Source organism: Xenopus tropicalis, chromosome 4, assembly GCF_000004195.4.
Source record: "Xenopus tropicalis strain Nigerian chromosome 4, UCB_Xtro_10.0, whole genome shotgun sequence".
Lineage (NCBI taxonomy): Eukaryota > Metazoa > Chordata > Amphibia > Anura > Pipidae > Xenopus > Xenopus tropicalis.
In genome coordinates this window covers 43,828,969-43,851,776 of record NC_030680.2, presented here as the reverse complement: position 1 = coordinate 43,851,776, position 22,808 = coordinate 43,828,969, and the positions used below count along the sequence as shown (strand labels likewise).

The window sequence follows — 22,808 nt, the reverse complement described above, 5'->3', positions numbered from 1 at the left end:
GTGTGGCATTGAACTATAAATGATTTGGGAATTGATAACATTGTGCCATTTTCAAAAAGGGATTCTGTTCTCAGCCAGGAAACTACTTACCTGTTTATCATCTTTAGTAGGAAAGCTTATAGAGGGTGGTAATAAGAACTAAAGGTCCCCATACACATTGAGATTCTCTCCCTTGGCGAGATCGGCAAGTGAGCCGATCTTCACCCGATATCCCCACCTACAGGTGGGCGATATCGGGGAGCGTGTAGGTAAAAAAAAAATAATTTGATCGTTTGGCCCTGGGGCCAAACAATCGAATTATATTGGCAGCAATGGGGCAGTCGGTTCGGGGACCGCATCAACGAGCCGATGCGGTCCCCGATCCGAATGAATTTTCTAACCTGGCCGATTTTAGGCCAGATATCGGTCTGGCAGGCCCCCCTTTTTCCTGCCCCTACACGGGCCGATAAGCTGCCGAATAGGTCCAAGGGGCCGATATCGGCAGCTACTATCGGCCCGTGTATGGGGCTGCATTTCAAATCAGATTATTGTAAATATGTGTCAGTGACAAACGAAAAATAGTTTAGAACAGCACTATTTGTACAGTCATGGCCGAAATTGTTGGCACCCCAGAATATTTTCCAGAAAATCAAGTATTTCTCTTAAATAAAAATGAAACACTATGGCAGGAGACCCAGGAGGACCCCACTGCTGACACAGAGACATAAAAAAGCAAGACTACAGTTTGCCAAAATGTACTTGAGTAAGCCACAATCCTTCTGGGAAAACGTCTTATGGACAGATGAGACCAAGACAGAGCTTTTTGGTTAAGCACATCATTCTACTGTTTACTGAAAACAGAATGAGGCCTACAAAGTACCTACAGTGAAATATGGTGGAGGTTCAATGATGTTTTTGGGTTGTTTTGCTGCCTCTGGCACTGGGTGCCTTGAATGTGTGCAAGGCATCATGAAATCTGAGGATTACCAAAGGATTTTGGGTCGCACTGTAGAGCCCAGTGTCAGAAAGCTGGGTTTGCGTCAAAAATCACCCAGAAATGGATGGCAACAAAGCGCTGGAGAGTTCTGAAGTGGCCAGCAATGGGTCCAGATCTAAATCCCATTGAACATCTGTGGAGAGATCTTAAAATTGCTGTTGGGAAAAGGCGCCCTTCCAATAAGAGAGACCTGGAGCAGTTTGCAAAATAAGAGTGGTCCAAAATTCCTGGTGAGAGGTGTAAGAAGCTTATTGATGGTTATAGGAAACGACTGATTTCAGTTATTTTTTTTTATAGGGTGTGCAACCAAATATTAAGTTAAGGGTGCCAATAATTTTTTTGAGTTTTGTGTGACATTATGTCCAATTTGCTTTTTTTCCTCCCTTTTTAAACATGTGTATAGCAAAACATGTGTTACTGCAATACTTTTCTGTGAGAAATACTTGATTTTCTGGAAAAATTTCTGGGTTGCCAACAATTTGGGCCATGACTGTATTTCTTGTTTAAAATGCCTTTAATTCCAGCAACGTTTCAGGCCAGGTGTGGCCTTTTGTTAAGCTTCACCTTCCTTTTTATACCCTTGTGCACCACCCAGTGGACACAACCTTGTATATAGCAATATAGCAAACCACACAGTGTATCAAAAACAATGTATCAAACAAATAATATTTCCATCAGTATCAATTTTTCATCTTTAAGTGTTCTTTAAAATGCAGAGCAACAAAAGTCCATATTACAACCTGTAAAAAGATAAAAGCATAATAAAAACCACATAGAGGAAATTTATCTAAAAATAGGTCTCATATTCTTTGTTTAACCCCAAAGGACTCAATGTTTCTAATTTTCGTATCCAGAAGACTGCCCTATAAAGTAGTTCCTTCAATCTGTTTCTTCCTCTCCGCCTCAACTCAACTGTCTCAATGATTTGAAATTTGAGTTGATTTACTCTATGTCCATACTCAATAAAATGGTCTGCTACCGCCTGGTTTTTTTTACCCGTATTTATTGCTGATTTGCGTTCCCTTATTCGTTCACGGACCATCCTCATTGTCTGCCCAATGTATGCCAGTCCACACAGACATTTGATGACATACACTGCATACGTTAAGCCGCTTGAGTATCTTCCGCGAATCTTAATTGCATTACCTCTCCTGGAGTGGTAAAAAACACCCCCAATTGTACATTAGAGCAACAATTACAATTATAACACAGAAACATTCCTTTTTTTCCTAGCTATATTCTCTTTGGTGCAGTTTTCAGCAACCAAGCACACTAAGGGGCTGATTTACTAATCCACGAACGGTCCGAAGGCGTCCAAATGCGTTTTTTTCTTAATGATCGGTATTTTGCAATTTTTTCGTAAATTGTCCGACTTTTTCATAGCCATTACGACTGGTTCGCAAAATGTCGAAAATTTTTCGTAGCGTTACGACTACGAAAGTTTCGGATTAATTCAAGCTTCAGTATTGTGACTTTTCTTGGGCCAGGTTGGAGCTGCAGAGGCTTCCAAAATCATGCTAAGTCTGAAAGTTTTGCCCACAGTTTAAGAGCGCTCAATACGAAAAAGTCACGACAAGATACGAGCAAATCGTAACGGCTACGAAAAAGTCACGACAATTCGCACAAGTCGTAATGGTTACGAAAAAGTCGCGACAATTTACAAAAAGTCGTAACGGCAACGAAAAAATCGCAAAAAAAACGAAAAAGTCGCAAAATGTTTGTTTTCCAATCTGAATTTTTCCCATTCAGATTCGTGGGTTAGTAAATCAGCCCCTAAGGGTATTTCTGTAGAAGCACCATGGAGCAATTATCATCTTCTTCTTCCCTTTTTTTATTTATCAATAACCCAGTTGTTAATGCAGTCACTTGCCTCCAGGGACTGGAGATTTTCTTGAAAAAATGTAATTTTTATATAGCAAAGGGCCATCCCCTTAAAACTGCCACCCTAGGCACGAGCCCTTGGGTGCCTATATATAAATACAGTCCTGGCTGTAATTTTCTCTTTTCATTTGCTGATGATTCTGATTTTTTTTTTTTTTTTAAAAAGTGGTTCAAGAGCTAAACTGCATGGGACATTTTGTAGGATTTGTTGAATCAACACATCCTACAATTCAAGTGTAGAAGCATAGAATGAGACATAAAAATATGATGTGTAAACTACATTTGCCATCCAGCTATATATAAAGCTAAATAATTAAAAAAACACTAATAAAAAATAAAGACCAATTACTAAATGTTTCAGAATAGCACTTTCCACAACATACTAAAAGTCAATTGAGAGATGAACTACCTTTTAGATTTTGTAATTCATTGTGCAATTTAAACGAATATGAATGCACATTTCACATGTGGGGAAAAAACCTCAACTGCTACATTAGGTCATATATCTAAAATTAGAATCAGGTGCAGCAGATCAGGTGCTACTGAACTAGAACTTTGTTAGATCCTGGAGGAACCTGTTATTTAAACCTCAGATGTTGTTTCTCTTTGTTGAAGACTGGAGCTCACCTGAAAGTGGACATTGCAACATGACCCTAAATATTTGTCATACGGCAAAAGTTACACTGTTACTGGATCCCCCTGACTTGAGACCCAAAATAAAGTAACACGTCTGTAACTCATTGTCAGCACGATAGCTGCTAGGCTGACTATTGAAACTATTGTAACAACTCACAGCTCGGCTCCCAGGTGCAGCTGATGGCTTGCAAGGGACTGAGGGGAGAGCGAGAGGCAGCACCTGGAAAGTAGGGAAGCCACAGAACAATGCGTCCACATGGGCCCCATCAGGAGCAACTAGAAGCGGCTAATGCGGCATTCAGGAACTAGGCACCGAGTGCAGGAGGAATAGGGGCACGACAGGAGGCACAGGTACTAGCTGTGTGAGCGACAAAGGAGAGGGCGCGCAAGGGGTTTAAGAAACCTATGCCTGACGCTGATAAGCTGCGTGGCCAGTGCATATAATTCCTAACCAGCCAACCAACAACTCACCCTACAGTCTTGTATTCACTGTAATATTGCTAATATTACAGTGAATACAAGGAGCGGCTAAAAAAATAAATAAATAGTGTTTTGGAATGGTCAAGCCAATTTGAACCAGATTTAAATTCATCAAACTGCTGTGGGGGCTTTGAAACGGGCTGTTCATGCAAGAAACTCCTCAAACAATTCCACAGCTGGAAAAGCTGAAAAACAATTTTGGGCATTTCTTAATAGCTTAATAACAGAATGTCTTAAAGGAGTACTGTCATGGGAAAACATGTTTCCCCCCCAAAAAAAACACATCAGTTAATAGACCTTCTCCAGCAGAATCCTGCATTGAAATCCATTTTTCAAAAACACAGATTTTTTTAATATTTAATTTTAAAATTTCACATGGGGCTAGCCATATTCTTCATTTCCCAGGTGCTCTGATAAACTTCAGTCAAACTTTACTGCTGAGCTGCAAGTTGGAGTGATATTGCCCCCCTCCCAGCAGCCGATCAGCAGAACAATGGGAAGTAAGCAGCTCCCACTAGATATCAGAATAGCACTCAATGGTAATAAATCCAAGTCCGGCTTGGGACTCCTCAGCTAGAAGAGATTGTGGCTCTTGTGATTGGCCAGCTCTGCCAAATAAGAAAGCATCCTCCAGAAAAATGTCTGGAGGATGCCTGTGGAGATATTTTGTCTACTGCTTCTGATCAAATGGAATCTGTGATGTCTTGGATGATAGATACCTCATCCAGTTCCATGGCTAACATGGTGGCTCAAGTCACAGATAATGTGTTAAAGAACATAAAATCCTCACAAGCTGAGAGGAAGAGAGATATCCTATCCCTTAACAGAGATTTGTCAGAAATCTCTGATGGTGAAATTTCTGAATCATCAGAAGAGAGCTAAGAGGATTTAGTTAATTTTCTGATTAAGGCTATAAGACTTACACACCCTTGACAGCCCAGAACCTGGAACCTCTAAACAGGACAAAATGTTTTGGGTTTTTTTTAATAGTCAACTTTTATTGATTTATTTATTTATTTTAAAAACAAAGTGATGCTTACGCCTTCCCACCTGAAGGCATCTCTGGGAGATAATTTGCCCGCGGTAACCAAGATTTAACCGCGGATGACTTATCTCCCTGTGGGCTATGGCCTTAAATGCTAATTTCTAATCAGTGCTACATAAAAAATGTGCTTCCTTGACTTCAGTAAGGTTGTTTTTTTTTAAATTAAAGGCCCCCATACACAGGCCGATAGAAGCTGCCGATATTGGTCCTTTGGACCGACTCGGCAGCCTATCTGCCCGTGTAGGGCTGAAATGCAGCCCCATACACGGGCCGATAGTAGCTGCCGATATCGGCCCCTTGGACCTATTCGGCAGCTTATCGGCCCGTGTAGGGGCAGGAAAAAGGGGGGCCTGCCCGACCGATATCGGGCCAAACGATCGGATTATTATTTTTTTTTTTTTAACTTCCAGCTTCCCGATATCGCCCACCCGTAGGTTGGGATATCGGGGGAAGATCTCGCCAAGCGAGCGGCTCTTACCGTGTATGGGGACCTTAAGTCATGAAAAACGTGAAATTGTGTAAAAGAAAAAACAGGCAGTTGTTTAAATATTTGCTCAAATGACTGAATAGCTGCATTGTTTGTGTCAGATTTATGAGGACTGGTGCGTGGATTTGTTTGCCTGAAACCATAAAACAGAGTTAACCAGTACTTTAGAGTAGAACAGTATAATGTGGCCTATCACTGGAAATATTTAAAGGAACACTTACAGTAATCTAAATACTTCATGGCCAAAAATATGTGGACACCCCTTGTTATAAGGGCAGTTTACCTTTCAACCTTTTTCAACATTGGTTCAGTGAATAGGTGTTTTGCTAAAAACATTTTGCATATATTTTTCATTAGGAAATATAAATGTTTTAAATATGTCACATCAGGGCAGTAACTAAAATTGAAACTAATTCACATAATATGTCCCTATATGTACAAGAACAGTTCTATTAAAGTTGAAATCTGACAAATTGTTTTGTAGGAAGAGTCTGCATCAGAGGCGTAACTAAAGAGGCTCCCCACAGGATAAAAAAAATTATGAGCAATGTTGGAGTGCTCTACCTGTTACCACAATACTGTTTTAGGTGCCAGGTGCTAAACAGTCTATATGCCCACCTGCCCAAGATCCAAACAAGCCATAAGAAAGTCCAAAATTACTGTAGCTCACTGATCCTTCACTGTTATTTCATAAAGTGATTTATTGGCTCACAATGTTTCAAGCCTCTTTGGGCCTTTTTTTTGAAGCCTGAATTTATACACTACGGGGCCCATTTATCAAAGTACGATAGCTTCCGAATACAAAAAATTTTTTCAAAGTTTTCGTACTGTGCGTATTTTCGCCGTTTTTTTCCGCTAATTTGCATTACTTTTTCGTACTTTGCGACAAAAAGCGCAACAATTTGTGCGACAAAATTGTATTTTTTGTAAGCATTTTCATGACATTTCCGATCATCAAAAATTATCGTATCTAATCCGAATTTTACCCATTTCAGGATTTGAACTCGTACTTTCATGAATTAGCCCCTACGTGATGTGTTAAATAATGTAAGATAAGTCGCCCGCAATTAATCTCCTCTATCGGTGGTGACTAATCTCCTCCAAATGCTGATGGTAATGTAAATCACAGGTAGTAAAAGATAAGTAAGTCTGGGAATCACATTCATATGAAAGTAAGAAAAGTGATACAACTCATAAGAAAGAGATGGTGCATTTTTATGGTGAATTTTTTTTTAAAGATGCATTCAAAATTTTAAAGCATTAGGCACAATACATTTTCACTACGTGCCCTGGGGTTAATAAAAGTGTGTATTGTATTTTTAAGTACAATCAGCAGGGTTCAAATGCCAGGATGTTATACTGCAGATTAGCTGTCAGATGATCATACAGTACATATCACTGGATTTGTGCATATATTGGGCCTCCAAACATACTAGTGTGAAGTCTGGTGATTTCAGCTTTGGCTTTGTGCACCCATTCTGCTTGACTTTTGTCTTTGTTGCATAAAATATGTTGTGCAGAGGAAGTTCTTAAGATGCAGAAGATGAAACCGATAGTACATGTTAGGGCGGATCTTAGCAAGACCACTAGTCAAGTCAGCAGAGTAGGCTTGTTTTCAGAAGACAGCTGTACTCAGAGCACAAATGTTAAAGGAGTAGAAAACGTGCCTTCAGGTAATGGATTCCTTTATGCATATTTATCCTGTAAATACACACATACAAGCTTACATATTTGTTCTTCCTGTTAATTCAGTTTTGTGTGTCAGTCTCTCTTAATATAAATACATGTCTAAACCCATCATCGGAATTCATTCCTCAAACAGATTCTGCAATGGTTTTTTAAAACAAAATTTTGGGGTTTGGTTTTGCTATATTTTTGTCGGTTGAACTGTTATTGAGACATTCCCTTGCTTTATAAACTGCAGCTTGTATTATCCTTAGCCTGGTGCAAGTTTAAATGGGTGGTTCACCTTTAAATCAACTTTTAGTATGTTATAGAATGACCACTTTAAAGCAACTTTTCGATTGGTCTATATTATTATTTTATTTTTTTATAGCTTTTGAATTATTTGTCACCTTCTTATAACGCTGCAGCTTTCAAATGGGGGTCACTGACCGTGGCAGCCAAAAAAAAACTATTGCTCTGTAAGGCTACAATTTTATCTTTACTATTCATATACCAGTCTTTCATTAAAACCGCTACCCGGTTACTGAAACACCTAACTTAAAAGCTGCTGAACAAAAATTGGAATGATTAAAACATAGCAAGTAAAAAATAAAGACTAATTGCAAATTGTTTTAGAATATTACTCTTAACCTCATACTAAAAGTTAACTCAAAGGTGAAAAACACATTTAAAGAAATGTATTTGATGTTTTTATTGGTTATTATGAATTCATAATGGTGTTCTAAATTCTGATTCTAAATTCTTCCTTAATCTATTGAGAAGCTATATATAGCTTGCAAATAAGAATGTCATTAATCCTAAAATGTAACTGGTTCAAAGTAAAGTGTCAGAAAAAAGGGGTAAGAAAAGAGCAACTGAAAATCTCAACATGTCTTTGCAGGTAGTGAGAAATGTCTGTATTGTAAAAAAAAAAAAAAGATATTGATATAGTATGTGTGTGTGTGTATATATATATATATATATATATATAAGGATTACGCATCATGACAGTCCCTTTGCATAAAGTGAAATCTCTTTCAGCATTTATTTTATAGTTTTGTTCTTTACTTGTTTATCTTGATCATCAGCAAATAAAAAATAGTGATGGCATTCATCCCTTCTCGAGATAGCAATGTAAACCACTTGCATGCTTGTTGCTTAATAATTTGAAACAACATTTTGATATAGTTGTATTCTAGTTTTAGTTTATTTACTGCTGCCCAATTTACTGTCCATGAAACAGAATTACTTCAAAAACAGCCAGTAATGAAAGGGTTATCATGCCCTGGTGGTAAAAAGATAGCAGAAGTTAAACAGGGAACAACACATATATTCATGCTGGGGTGTGTCTCCAAAGGAAGTTATTGTGGGCCTGTCACTGAGAAGAACATGCAAAGATGCATTCATAACAGGGATGTATAACCTGTAGCACTCCAGTTGTTACTGGATTTAACTCCAAATATCCTCTGAAAGTCAAAAGCAGCACCCAGGTTAATGGGAAGGTTTAACTAATTCATGGAGAACCGGGAATACAAATGAATTGATCCCTGAAAAAACGTTTAGTATGCCAGAATTACTTTATCTTTAAATATTTTAGTATTTTTTTTTTTTTGTCTTTCCTTCAAAATACCATCTGGCTCCTAAGATTTGTGATTCTTTTATGCACTGTACAGGCTATGTTCTGTAGCTCTGTTCTCTGGCTTGTGCTAGATCTGCCATTTTAAGGTGACCAAAAATAAAAACAAAAACTAAACTATTACTCTTGTAGTATGCGTTGCTATTCAGCACATTTTGTCACCCAATCCACTTCCTACTAGGCGTATACAGATAGTAAATCACTCAGAATCCTCCCCCTTTCATTCCTATGATAATTACTTGCATCTGCAGGTGCACTTACAAGTCAGGCCATTATCACTTGAAAATGCATTACCCACCATTTTCAAAGGATACTTGCTTGCACTATGCGTGCACCTCCGTGTGCAGGCAATTACACATGGAGCATTTTGCTGCCTGCATCAAATTGCCTTCAATGTAAATTTCTGTGGTTAAGTAATTCAAATCTCATAGAATTTCTACGTGATGCAAAGAAGAAATAAAATTCAATGGGGGGATGCCAAATGTTTTCTCTTTTTCTGCTTCTATTTTCTTTGACCTTCCTGGGCAGCTGCATGCACAGTAGAGTGTAAATGCCATTTTTTTTATTTTTTTGCTTAGAGTACAGATTTTTACTTTACTGTGCAAACAGGTGTTAGGTAAAGGGCTCCTTTGCACCCTGCACCTGCTGAGCACTTCCTAACTTGGAGTAATGAATAATGCACAAATTGGCGGGAGGAACAAAATTAAAATGGTGGCCTACTGTCAGTAAATGAGCCCTCAAATGTCCTCTATGTGAAGCATCACTCAGACTACTAGTTGTGCAGAACCAGGCTTAATAACTTTAAACCACAAGATCTATTTTAAGAATTTTGTATATTTTTCTTAACCCAAACTGCAGACCATTTTAGATTTATCCGAAGTTTGTCAGACTGGGCATGGTGTTGTTTCTGACACTTGGCATTATTATGTGTTTGCATGTGATTTACTGGGCACAAGTTTGATGCATCCCACCTTGAAATCACCGCCAGCTTGAAGTTCACTTTTAAATTTAGCTCAAGAGTCACAGCTACACGTGATTCAGAGGAGTAAGTGGGCAGACACCCTGGTGATGAGCTGCAAGGAGCTTCTTTGGATGCAGGTACCTTTGATGAATAGCATCAAAACATGCAACTGGTGACATCCATATTTTCATGATAGCACTTGTGGTTGAAAATGAGCCCTAATATCTCTATTCTACATTCATATTATTGTCAATTTAAGAATGAGACAGTTAATCCTCCAGTATGTTTTTGCTAAAATGTTACTCCTGTTGTTTCTGCATTAGTTTAGTCATATTTAAAAGAGCACTTCACCCCCACCTATACGTATGTATATTCACGATTTCAAACAGGATGCCAAAAAAATCTAGCTTTTTAAAAGAAAAGTTTTGTTAGTTTGGTTTCCTTAAAGGAGCAGTTCAGTGTAAAAATTAAACTGTGTAAAATAGACAGACTGGGCAATATAAAAAATGTTTAGTTAGGAAAAAATGTAATCTATAAAATGCTGAAGTGAGCAGATGTCTAACAAAATGGCTAGAACACTTTTTTTCCTGTTTTACAGCTCTCTAAACTGTTAGCAGTCAGTAGCCTTGAGGGGGGGTGGGGGCAAATGGGACCTTAGGCTGATGCCACACGAGGCATTTTTACGATGCGTATTTTCTAATTTTATCAGTGGCTAAAAAACGCCCGATATCATCATCCATAGAAATAACTTGAAAAGACTCGAAGCAAACCACACAATGCGGAAATACGCTAGAAAACGCCTTAGCACAGATTTTTCAAGCGTTGGCTGAAATACGCCAGTATTTGCAAAGCAAGTTATTCCTGTGTATACACAAAGGCAGCTGCCAGACCTAGCTGAAATACGCAGCATTTTTTTACTATTTTGCACTATTAGCACCATGGAAACAGGATTTGCTACGTCACCAGTACTAGGCTGAAAAACGCCATAGTCAGGGGCTGTGTGGCTTGTGCGACGTTTTTAGGTTGAGAAAAAACGCAGCGTAAAAACGCCACGTGTGGCATCAGCCTAACTGTTCAGTTAGTTTGTGAGCATGCAGGTCAGATTCACATGCAAACTAACTGCACAGTTATGTCCCCCCTAAAGTCACTGACTGAGAGGTTAGAGAGCTGAAAGCAGGAAGTAGAGTTCTGGCCATTATGTTATACATCTGCTCACTTCAGCCTTTAAAGATTACATTATCAACTATATTACAAATATTTTTATTTTGTGCAGCCTGTCTATTTTACCTAGTTTCATTTCTACACTGAACTGTTCCTTTAATAGTGAATTAAAAGGGATCTTTAATTTTTTACATTCTAATGTTTTCCAAGTGAAGCAAGTAAATCAGGTTGCCAACTTTCTAAACTTATAAAACTTATCAGTTAATGCATTTCTTGGCAGCACTGAAGAAATTGCAGCAACTAATGTATCAGATTGTAATAGTTGCTGTGTTATAGATTATTCAGTTGGAGCTGACCTTAAAGTATCAATTTGTGTATTAAATTGTAACAGTTCAGAGAATCCATGGCCTCACATCCTTGCATTTACAAAACACAGACATTTGAATGTGGGTCTGTTGAAATGCATGTCAAATATGTCAATGCATGAATTTTAATTCATAGGTATTTTCTTTTAAAAGCTAAAAAGCAAATTCTAGTTTTGGTGAACTTTGTTGTAGTCTTATCAAAATCCTAAACAAACAAACAAACAAATCCTAAACAAGGCCTGAGCTTTCAGAACATATATGTTATAATTATATTAATAAAGTCCTCTACTGCAGTGGAGGCAGCAGTGCAGTGTCTTGTGGGGCTGATAGGCACGATCGGTAACCCAAAACCCAGAACAACTGCCAAGGTCCTGGTCACAGCTCACACTTCTGCCTATAACAGCCACTTTTGGCTTCAGGTGGAGCCCTCCGCTACTCAGGTGCCACCAGGTCTTAAAGTGAGAGGACCAGGGCAAAGGTTCTGATGGAACAAGATTGTTGAAGGAGGACTGAGGAAGCCTACTAGAATCAGGAAGTCTGGGTCAAAACCAGAACAGCAGTACAAAATCACGATCCAGAAGAGCAGTCAAACAGGCAGTCCAGATGGAATTCACTCAAAGTCAGGATACAGGCAAGGGTCAAAAACAAATGGACAGGACCCAGAAACTTTGCTAGAAAGACCTATAATGGGCAAAGACTGAGTGCAGAGCAGAGGGTTATAAAGGCGGGTTCATTGTTAACATAGAGCACCAGATTAACAACAGGTGAAACTAACCATGCCTACATGAATATACAAGGGTACCATAGTATGGAAATAGGTGTCTGCTCAAATAGAGCAGTGGTAAAATATACAGCACAGCAACCTGCGGGTCACTGGTTCAAATCTAGGCAGGATGCTATGGCACCGTTTGTCAGGCAAACAAAAGATAAACTAGTCATATAAAAAGTAAGAACATTGCTCTTAAAATATATTTTGTTTGCAGTTGCTTTAAGACAAAATTGCATTTACATTTACAGATTAATAATGCCCAACTCAAAGCATCTAATGAATTTCAATATATTTTACAGTATTTCCAGTGTCTGATATACAAGTCTCACCAGGGGGTATAACTAGACAGTTACACTCTAGGGCAAGAATATTTAGGTTCTCCTATTTCACAAATTACTGAAAAACCATTTATTTTTCACATATTTATGTGTATATACTGTATAAGTAAATGAGGCTGTACAGCTGTCCCTGCTACACCAAAGGTAGCTCTGCCTCAGTGTAATTAAACCCTGCACACTGTATCGCCTTTATTTATTATTTATGTTCTGTGATTTAGACAGCGGCATTCTAACACAATTTTAAATTTCGGTTTTGTGGTTTTTAAATTATTTATTTTATTCTTGTAGTTTAAACTTCTATGTGTCTGCTAGAGTTTAATTACTCTTGCAACTAGACAGCATTTGAATATTTAGTACACACGGTAGTGCTCTTACAAGTATTTTTGTGTGTATAATGTGGTTAAGTTGTTGGTTTGATTACATTAACTAACTCATTCCATTATAGTCTGCCTGTTTTTTTTCTTGTGCATTCCAATCGCATTTTATTGCAACCATGTTTCATTGTGCTTTAATAATACAGTAACATAGAGAGATGCACAAAACTTAGCGGCATTTGCATTTGATGAACTCAGCATTTATATTTAAACTTACAAAAAAGAGACTTTAAGCCCAAATCCCAATTTACTTTTTTTAATGTTTTCAAATGTTATAAAAAAAATATTCTTAATTCAGTGGTTATGCCAAATCCAGTATTTGGTTCTTATGTGGCCTTCATGTTTTCTAAATAAGTTTGTAGGTTTTGTACCGAATAAAAAACTGTTAAAATCCATCATTAAAGGCATCCTGTTATAGCTCTTTATTTCACCCTTGAGGGAGACATGAGGTAGGTCAGAACTATCCTATTAGAGGAGAGGAGTGGAGTGCAGTATACCAAAGGATTTGTATGGCTTGCAGCATGTCTGAGAGGTCTATAGACCGTTTTAAACGTTACATAATATTAACTGGGTGCAGGCCGTGAATGGAATGGAAAATTCTAGTCCTTATATAATGTTTTGCATTAATAATTCACGGTCTACTGCTTTTTAAGATAGTTACATTTTAATAAAGAACTGAGCCCTGTTTAAGGGGTGGATTATCTTTAAGTTAACTTTTAGTATGTTATACAATGGTTAGTTCTAAGATACTTTTCAACTGATCTTCGTTACTTATTTTTTTATAGTCTTTAAATTATTTGCCTTCTTCTTCTGACAAGTTTTCATAATAAACATACACAAAACAAATTAATTTATTGTTTTCTTTTTCATGTAAAGAGAAACATCACAAAGCAGAGAGTTGGCAAAATAACAACATAAGTAACACCTGTGTTGCAGCTGGGTTCCACATTGTGCGGTTAAACAGGAGTTGCAGTTTTATGTTCTGCCATTGGCAGTTGTGTGGTGCAATTTTAAGGTAGTATTTTTGGCCTTAAGTGTGTAGAGCCATGAATAATTGTGGATCGTTTTCATGAGCTAGCCATGGTAACCAAATCTTGTCATAGGCTTTCATATATTATTTTAAAATATAAGTGAGCTTTTAGCTTATGTCAATGTTTATTATTTTGCCTTTTTATGAAGCTCAGTGGTAACTCTGTTTTTTTGCAATTGCTAGCTATTATCAACCTAGCTGCCAGGATATGCTGTTCAATCTTTTTGCCGAGTTTGTAAATTTTTGTGTTTTTTTTCCCCAGTAGCATAACTGAGTCTTTGGGGAATTCTGGTATACAGCACAGAAGGCGAGTTACAGAGTCCCACCCACTCACTTACAGAGGTCACTCACGACTCTGTAGTCCCACCAGACATGGTTACTTCATCTGCATATCCTTTAAAACATTGTGGGTTGCAAGTGGGGTAAAGTTTATGCAGTCTTAAGGTGGCCATACACGGACCGATTTTTTACTTACAAACGACCGATTCCCGAACGATCCGATGCTATCGTTAAGTTATCGTATAGTTGGTGGTGTACGAACGATCGTCGGCCCACTAAACGAGCCGACATTATCGTCCCCAAAATCGATCGGCCAGGTTTAAAAATTTTGGTCGTTTAACGATAAAATCTGCCAGTTGGTGTGAGTGTCAGACATTTGTCTTTCAACGATTGTTCTCTGCGCATGTCACGATTGCCAGCAGCGGAAGTCAACGACATCGATCGTACGTAGATGTACGATCGTAGGTATTTTACGATAATGATGCGACAAAATCTTTCCCGAATTATCGTTGCCCGTGGATGGCATATCGTATGGGAACTCGATCGCCATACGATCGTTTGTCGATATAATCGTTCATCGCACAACGAGCGAAATCGCCTCGTGTATGGCCACCTTTACTGGGACTAGGTGTGTTCTGTGTAGAATTTTTATTGATCTTTCACTTATGGTCACACAGGTACTTCCTTTGTTAAGGTGCCCATACACGGGCCGACTATAGCTGCCGATATCGGTCCCTTGGACCGATTCGGCAGCTAATTGGCCCGTGTATGGGCAGAACAGAGCTGCCTGGCCGACCGATATCTGGCCTGAAATTGGCCAGATCTCGATCGGCCAGGTTAGAAAATCCGGTCGGATCGGGGACCGCATCGGCTCGTTGATGCGGTCCCCGAACCGACTGCCCCGTAAGCTCAAATGCCCCAGGGCCAAACGATCGGATTATTTTTTTTTAAAGCAGCTTGCTACCCGATATCGCCCACCCATAGGTGGGGATATCGGGTGAAGATCCGCTCGCTTGGCGACATCGCCAAGCGAGTGGATCTTATAGTGTATGGGCACCTTTAGCAGTGAGGCTGCATTGTGACCATTGTTATGTTGAGAGAGTTGTGTTAAGATCCCTCTTGCGTTTTAGCATATGGTTAGGTTTTTTGTTGATGGGGGAGGGTTGGCTAAGCATCTTGTAGACTAGGCTCAAGGTTCTGGGGGCTAATGGAGTTTGACAACATATGAGTTCTAAGGCTGATGGTGTGTGAGTGTTACGTTTACAGCGTTTTGCTTGTTGTTGTAGCCAAAAGTTTTATATCCAGATTAAGCAATGAGATCTATAATTTCTTGGGGATAATTGATCCTTATTGGGTTTGGGGATTACTGAAATCTTTGTTTCATTAATTTCCGGAGGGAGTGGATGGCCTGCGGTGATATGTTGGTAAAATTTGTGTAAGTGGGGGACTATAATAAATATTAGAGGGAGGAGAACCCGTCCGGGCCTGGGGCTTTGCCTGGTTTCAGATTTTAAATTGTACATTCAAATTATTGATGTGTAATAGTGCTCTCCAGTATTTGTTTAATTTCTGCTATGAGTAGATCTGGTGAAAATCTTTTTCTATAGCTGTGGTTTTCTTTACATTAATAGCACTGTATAGTCATTGGCAGAAGGCCATGAATGACGCTGTTATTTTATCAGGGGTAGTAGATAGTCTGTCTGGCTGCCTTATCTTGTATATTGGGTTTCTATTGTTATGGGGGTTTAGAAGTTTGGCTAGCATATTATCATGTTCATTTGCATATCTGTGGGTTGTTCTGTTGATCGCTTTTTCTGTAACTACAGTTTGACAAACTCTTCACTTATGCTTTGTTTCTTCAATGAGTTTTCTAGTGCTTGTTTTAGGGCTGTGATTCCTAACCAGTGGCTCATGAGCAACATGTTGCTCCCTAACCCCTTGGATGTTGCTCCCAGTGGCCTTAAAGGAGGTGCTTATTTTTAAATTCTTGGCATAAAGGCAAGTTTTGGTTGCATAAAAAACAGGTGTACTGCCAAACAGAGCCCCCTATAGGCTGCCATTCAACAGAGGGGCTACCAAATAGCTATCCACAGCCCTAATTTGGCTTCCCCATAAACTTTTAATGCTTGTGTTGCTCCCAAACTCTTTTTATATTTGAATGTGGTGCACTGGTCAAAAAGTTTGGGGACCCCTGTTTTAGGATGTTGTTCTACTGATCCATAGTGAGAGATTTTGCTCACTATGGATTTGAAAAAGAGGAGGGGAGAGACTGCAGGTGCGTATGTAGAGAGTATGATGTAAAGTTGGTCATACAGAGTGCCCTGTAATATGATATATTGCCCCTGGGTGTCTGGGGTCACCTTGTGATGACAAATGGAAAGTTATTGTAGAGAAATATATTTTGTGTTTGCTTGTTGTAGATGAAAGGAAATGTCTAGTATTGTGCGTATAAAAACATTTAAGGTAAGAGTTTGTGGTGAAATGTACGTATCTCCTGTAGACACAGTATGTCTGGAGAAGAGTGTTGAAAGGTCTGAAATGCTGCTCGTTTTTTGGGCGGGAAGTTGAAAAATCATTTTAATTGACATTGTATACAGTCGAGAGTGCACTTATTGTTACCATTTGTGTAGAACCGAAGTGGTGTCTCAGCTTCTTGCTTGGCTTTTACTTGTAACCACGCTCACAGTAGCATCAAGTTAGCATTTGGGAACCCAACCATTTGCCTGTAACAACAAACAGAAAACATTAGAAATAACTGTTAGGAACAGTGAATTAACTCTCGTAGGTGAGCACTAAAATGGTGTGGTCTCCTTCCACTTTAAGAAGAGGGGGTGCAGCAACATCCTGCTGCCACAATTTTGTATAAAGGACTGGGGGACTATTGCCCACTGTTGGATTGCAGAGGTAAGATTGGCACTATATTTTACCATCTAATATTGTCTGTGGTGTTGTGTACTATAGGAAGTCTGTTGGGTTAGGGTTAGGCTTGGGGTGTCTGAGTGTCCCGTAGTAGTATGGTGATCATGGTGTTTCCATTGAGGGCGGTCACCCTGGGTCTCCAGTGGGTTTTGGGTGAAGTAAATAGCACAAAAATACTGGCACAACAGGACTTGTTTAAGTGGGATAAACCCTGCTGATTTTTAATAGTAGCAAACCATATAACATTTCGGGGGCATGCCCCTGGAGTGAAGTATTCTTTGTGTGAGTTGTGCTTTGTGGGGGTCATTTAGGCAGTGTACTGCTGTGACTGGTTTCATCGTTTTGATGATGTCTGCATATAGTTGCATATTTGTGGCGGAGTTTATCCTTGGCCGTGGTGCTGGGGCTACTTTTAGTGCCAGGTTCCTTATCTCCATGTGATGTAGTTTGAGTACAATGTCTCTAGGGAGACTGGGATTGCATGGGCAGCCTAGAGCCCTATGTATTCTTTCTATATGCAGGTGTAATTTGGGGTAACTAGGTATTAAATAGTGAAGTATCCCTTTGATCATTTGGGTGAGGTGAGTAACTCATTCTGGGACCTCTCTGACTCTTAAGTTACCTCTTCTGGAGCAGTTCCAGGTCTCTTATTTAGCAAGTGAATTCAGTGATGGCTGCAGAGAGTTCAGTTTTAAACAACACCGTTTGGTGTACGGCTTGCGTCTCTGCTGTGAGTGGTGGTGATTTGGTATTGGAGTCTTGTTCTGTGCATGCAGTTAAAGATGGTGGCTGAGAGCTTTATGTTGTGGGGCGCTGGAACATCCGAGGCGTCTGCAGCTGTTGCTTGAGTTTGGAGTGTTTTTCTTTATAGGTTTGGGCGGAGTACTCCACTTATTGTGGCTTTTTATTGCGGCACGGTGCAGAGCTATTACAGACACATCCTGCCTGCTCAGCTTCGCCCATTTGCCCCCTTAAAATAATATTTTTGAACTATTCTGAAACAATTTGCAGTTGGTCTTCATTTTTGTTTGTGTTTTTTTTCAATGATTTCATTTTTTCATCAGCAGCTCTTTTTGGAATTGTTTTTTGGAATTGTTTGGTTGCTAAGGTCCAGTTTAACCTAGCAATCAGGCAGTGGTTTAAAAGAGAGACAAGAATGTGAATAGATGAGGGCCGTAATAGAAAGATAAGTAATAAGAAGTATAATTTACAAAGAAATTTTAACCACACAGAGCAATATTTTTTTGGCTAGTGGGGCCAGTGACCCAATTTGAAAGCTGGAAATAGAAGAGGAAGGCAAACAATTCAAAGACTATAAAAAAACCAAAAGAGTAGGACACTGTCCCTGTTGGTGACAGGTATGTTTGGGTTCAAAATCATGCATAGTTTCCATGTAGAAATATTCCTGTCATGGCATTAAACATACTGCTTATTTTAGATTTGGCTCTTCTCCAAAAGAATATTGTACATATAAATATTCATTAATTGAAGACTTAGCAGATTTAATTTATTTGTATTTGTAATAGTTGTTGAAAGCAACTCTTAAAACTGTGTAGTTGTCTTTTGTCAGGACAAGCTGCGCAGTAAATAAAAATGGCCTGACAGATACTGCTTTCAATAGCAATACCATTTAAAATCCTTTAAGTATTTTTTATTAAATCATTCCATTGCTTGCTGAATGTTTATTCTTTTAACAATCGTTATGAACAACTTATAATATTGGATGGATCTACAATTTTAGTACAGATATGGGACCCATTATCTGAAAACCCTTTATCCAGAAAGTTCTAAATTACAGGAAGGCCATCTCCCAAAGACTCCATTATAAGAAAAAATTCTAATTTTAAAAAATTATTTGCTTTTTTTTTTTTAACAGTACCTTGTACTTGATACCAACTAAGATATAATTAATCCTTATTAGAGGCAAAACAATCCTATTAGGTTTATTTAATGTTTAAATGATTTTTCAGTAGACTTAAGATATGGAGATCCAAATTGCAGAAAGACCCCTTATCCGGAAAGCCCCAGGTCCCAAGTATTCTGGATAACAGGTTCTATACCTGTAAGCCTATTTACCATTGCCGTGCACATCGATAATTTAGTGCACTCCTGTGTTTTAGCATCCAAGAGTGTTTATGTATTTAAGTAGAAGTTACTGTTTGTAAAGAGTCTGGCATTTAAGTAGTTAATAAGTTGTCTGGGTCTTCCTTTGATTTCAGTTACATTTTCAGCTTCCGCTTTTTTTTGTGGTTATTACTTTTTACTGACAGTGAAATTTGCTTCATTCTCAACTAATTCAAGTTAATTTGTGAGAGTGTACTGGCAAATAACAATGCTGCAAGTAGTTTAGTTAATTATAAGTGGGTTGTGAGGATCCTTTATTTTTGGAGCACTTTTCTGCTTTGCAAGCTTTTAGTGCTGCTTTTTTTTTGTTCACTTTAGGCTGATACCAGACTGAGCATATGGCGTATATTTTAGGCAAGCAGAAAACCACTTGCTGAAAATAGTGCTAATACGCTCCTACCTGTGCCTGCACCCGAATGAAAGAAATACGCTCGGGTGCAGGCACATGTAGCCAATATCTGCCGAAGATACGAAGTCTCGCGTTTTTTGGTGGATATCTGCTACACGTGCCTGCACCCAAGCGGATTTCATTCATTCGGGTGCAGGCACAAGGTAGGTGATTTTTAAAGTAGCGGGGCGTATTCTCTGCAAGCCGAAAGACGATTGCTGAGAATACGCCCATGTGGCATCAGCCTTACAGAATGTTGTCTTCTATGTCTCTCAAAAAGACTAAAGCTGGCCATACATGTTAAGATTTTTAACAGATCTTTGTAAAAACAGGACCAGGCTTATCCATTTCCACCTTTAAATTAAATTTTATGTTGTAGGGAGTGCTATTCTGAAAGAATTTGCATTTGGTCTTAAGTTGTTATTTGTGGTTTTTGAATTATTTAGTATTCAATTTAGTATTTAATTTTAATATTTAGTATTTAATTTAGTATTTAATATTCAGTAACTTTCCAGTTTGGAATTTTAGCAACTGTGGTATAGGAGAATAGGAGTCTGAATAGAAAGATAAGTAATACAAATTAACAATAAAATTAAATTGAAGCCTTAAAAAAACAGAGGTTTGAAAGCTGGAAATAGGGTTGCCACCTGTTCAGTTTTGACCGAGACAGTTTTGCTTTCCTTAGGCCTGCTTGGGTCTCAACTGTCTGTTCAGTTTTCAGCCTTGTGAAACCCGAACAATAATCTGAACAATAAATGAAAAACATTTAAATACTGAGGTTTTATTTTTATTAAAGAATAAGTAAACCTTTTTTTTTCTATTAATAAAATTACTCTAAACAGCTTCCCAGAATTGCCTACCTTTGTCCCTCTGTTCTTTCTGACCTGTTTCCTCAGTGACAAGCTGCTCTCTTCCTCTCCTTCCTTGTTCAGAGTGAAGCTCCGCCCCCACTTCCTGTTCAGGTCTCTCATCAAGAAAAAAAACCCTGCTAATGCACAGACTGGCTCCTGCTGCCTCCAGACATGAGCAGAAGGCTCTCCACTTCGACTACAGGTAGTCGATGTAATGAGAGACCTGAACAGGAAGTGGGGGCGGAGCTTCACTCTGAACAAGGAGAGGAATCCCCTAGCTTTATTGCCCCATCCTCAATACCATCAGCCCTGCCCCCTTCATTCGGGTTTAGCCACTGGCAAAGGTGGCAACCCGAGCTGGAAAGAGTCAGAAGAGGTAAAAAAACAATTCAAAATCAATAAAAAAATAAAGACAAGTTGAAAAGTTGCTAAGTTCTGGTCATTTTATAACTTTTAATACTAAAAGTCTACTTAAAGGTGAACCACCCCTGTTACTGAAAATAGTAAAAAGACAACAAATCAGATATTGAAACTGAAAAATTGTTTTGTTTTATGCAAAATATATGCATTTCAATTTGATGCCAGTGACCCATTTCAATAAAGTTGGGACAGGTGCATGTTTACCACTCTGCACTATTCTATTCTTGCCTGATACAGTATTTCAGCTGCTGAATAGTTTGGGGTCTCCTTTGTTGTATTTTTTGTGCATTTTTATAATGCACCAAATGTTTAGGCCAGATTAGAACCTGAACTTGTGCAGAATTTAGGCATTGTCTTGCTGAAATAAGGAAGGCCTTCCCTTCAAAACATTGGATGGGACCATATGTTGCTCCAAAACCTGTATATAACATCTTTGCAGATGTGCAATCTATCCATGCCATGTGCAGTAATGCACCCAATATCATTATCGAGGCAGGCTTTTATACTAATACTGAAAATAAGTTGTATGGTCCATCTCATCTAAATTTTTTTAACACTTTTATTAATCATACCACGGGACAGTTTTCCACTTCACCTCAGTACTTGAAACATACCTCCCAACATTTGAAAAATGAAAAGAGGGACAAAAATTTGGTGCAAACAGCACGGAAAATATTTGGCCACGCCCCAATTACCACACCCCTTTTTTTTTCAAAAAATACTCCTTTTATATAGTTGAAATGATGGGATCAGGCGCAAAATGTGCTATACCTTCATACTGTACTACATAAAGAAAACAATATAGCAACTCCTACATATAAAATACAAATATAGAGAGAAGGCAGTCAGTTATAAGTGAGTTATAACAGTGGCGTAGCGTGGGCTTTCGTCGCCTGGGGCCGACTGGAAATTTGCCGCCCCTCTATTTAGTTATTCTTAAAAAAAATAGACAAAATAAAAAAAGCAGCATTAAATTTTTTTTTTTTTTTTATTGAATTTGAAATGCGGTGCGCATGTCATAATTGTCAAAAGTGGATTCAGCTGTGCGTCCGTGGCTGCCCATGGTGGCAGGGCCGCCATCAGAAATCACGGGGCCCCTCCCATCAGTACAGGACACACAGACATAAAAAGTATTAGGGTCACCCTACCACAGTGCCCCCTAACACTATGCTGGCCAGGCCCCCCTAACGCTATTCTGGCCACGGTCCCCCCATACAACTGCCCCATAGACAGTACCCCCATACACAGTGCCCCCAATTGCCCCATACACAGTGCTCCCCACACACATTGCCTCCAATTGCCCATAGAAAGTGCCCCAATTTCCCCATAGACAGTGCCTCCAATTGCCCCATACACAGTGTCCCCATAGACAGCCCCCTCCACACAGTGCCCCCAATTGCCCTTAGACAGTGCCCCCAATAGGAAGTGCCCCCATACACAGTGCCCCAATTTCCCCATACACAGTTCCCCCATAGACAATACCCCCCAAAGACCTTGCCCCCCCCACAGAAAGTGCCCCCATACACAGTGCCCCAATTGCCCCATACACAGTGCCCCCAATAGGAAGTGCCCCCATACACAATACCCCACAAAGACCTGGCCCCCCCCATGGAAAGTGCCCCAATTTCCCCATAGACAGTAGCCCCCACACAGTGCCCCCAATTTCCCCCATAGTACATACCCCCAACAGACCATCGGCGGCGGCTCCTTCTCTCTTACAGGCAACAGGCGCTTCTATAAGGTTGCGCCTCGTCGCTGACGTGTGACGTCATACGCACGGGCGCAACCTTATAAAAGCGCCTGTTGCCTGTAAGAGAGAAGGAGCCACCGCCGCCCCTTCTGATACGCCGCCCGGGGCCATGGCCCCCTCGGCACCCCCCTCGCTACGCCACTGAGTTATAACTATGTACCAGTTTTGCCCCCTTCATACACAGTGCCCCATAGACAGTGCCCCCAATTGCCTCTATAGACAGTACCCCCCATAGAAAGTACCCCCCATACACAATGCCCCCATAGACAATGC

At 39.4% G+C, this 22,808-nt stretch overlaps 1 protein-coding gene across 3 annotated transcripts in view; it reads left to right on the top strand.

Moving 5' to 3' along the window:
* The window catches only part of adcy7 (adenylate cyclase 7), a 130,850-nt gene that overhangs the window by 3,604 nt on the left and 104,438 nt on the right, over positions 1-22,808 (top strand). Inside the window, exon 1 of one of the 3 annotated variants that reach the window (XM_012960539.3) lies at positions 7,115-7,178. The exons of the other annotated variants lie outside the window; for them this stretch is intronic. The gene's annotated coding sequence lies outside the window, so the exon portion shown is untranslated. Of the gene's footprint in view, positions 1-7,114; positions 7,179-22,808 lie in introns of those variants that run through there. 3 annotated transcript variants of the gene reach the window in all.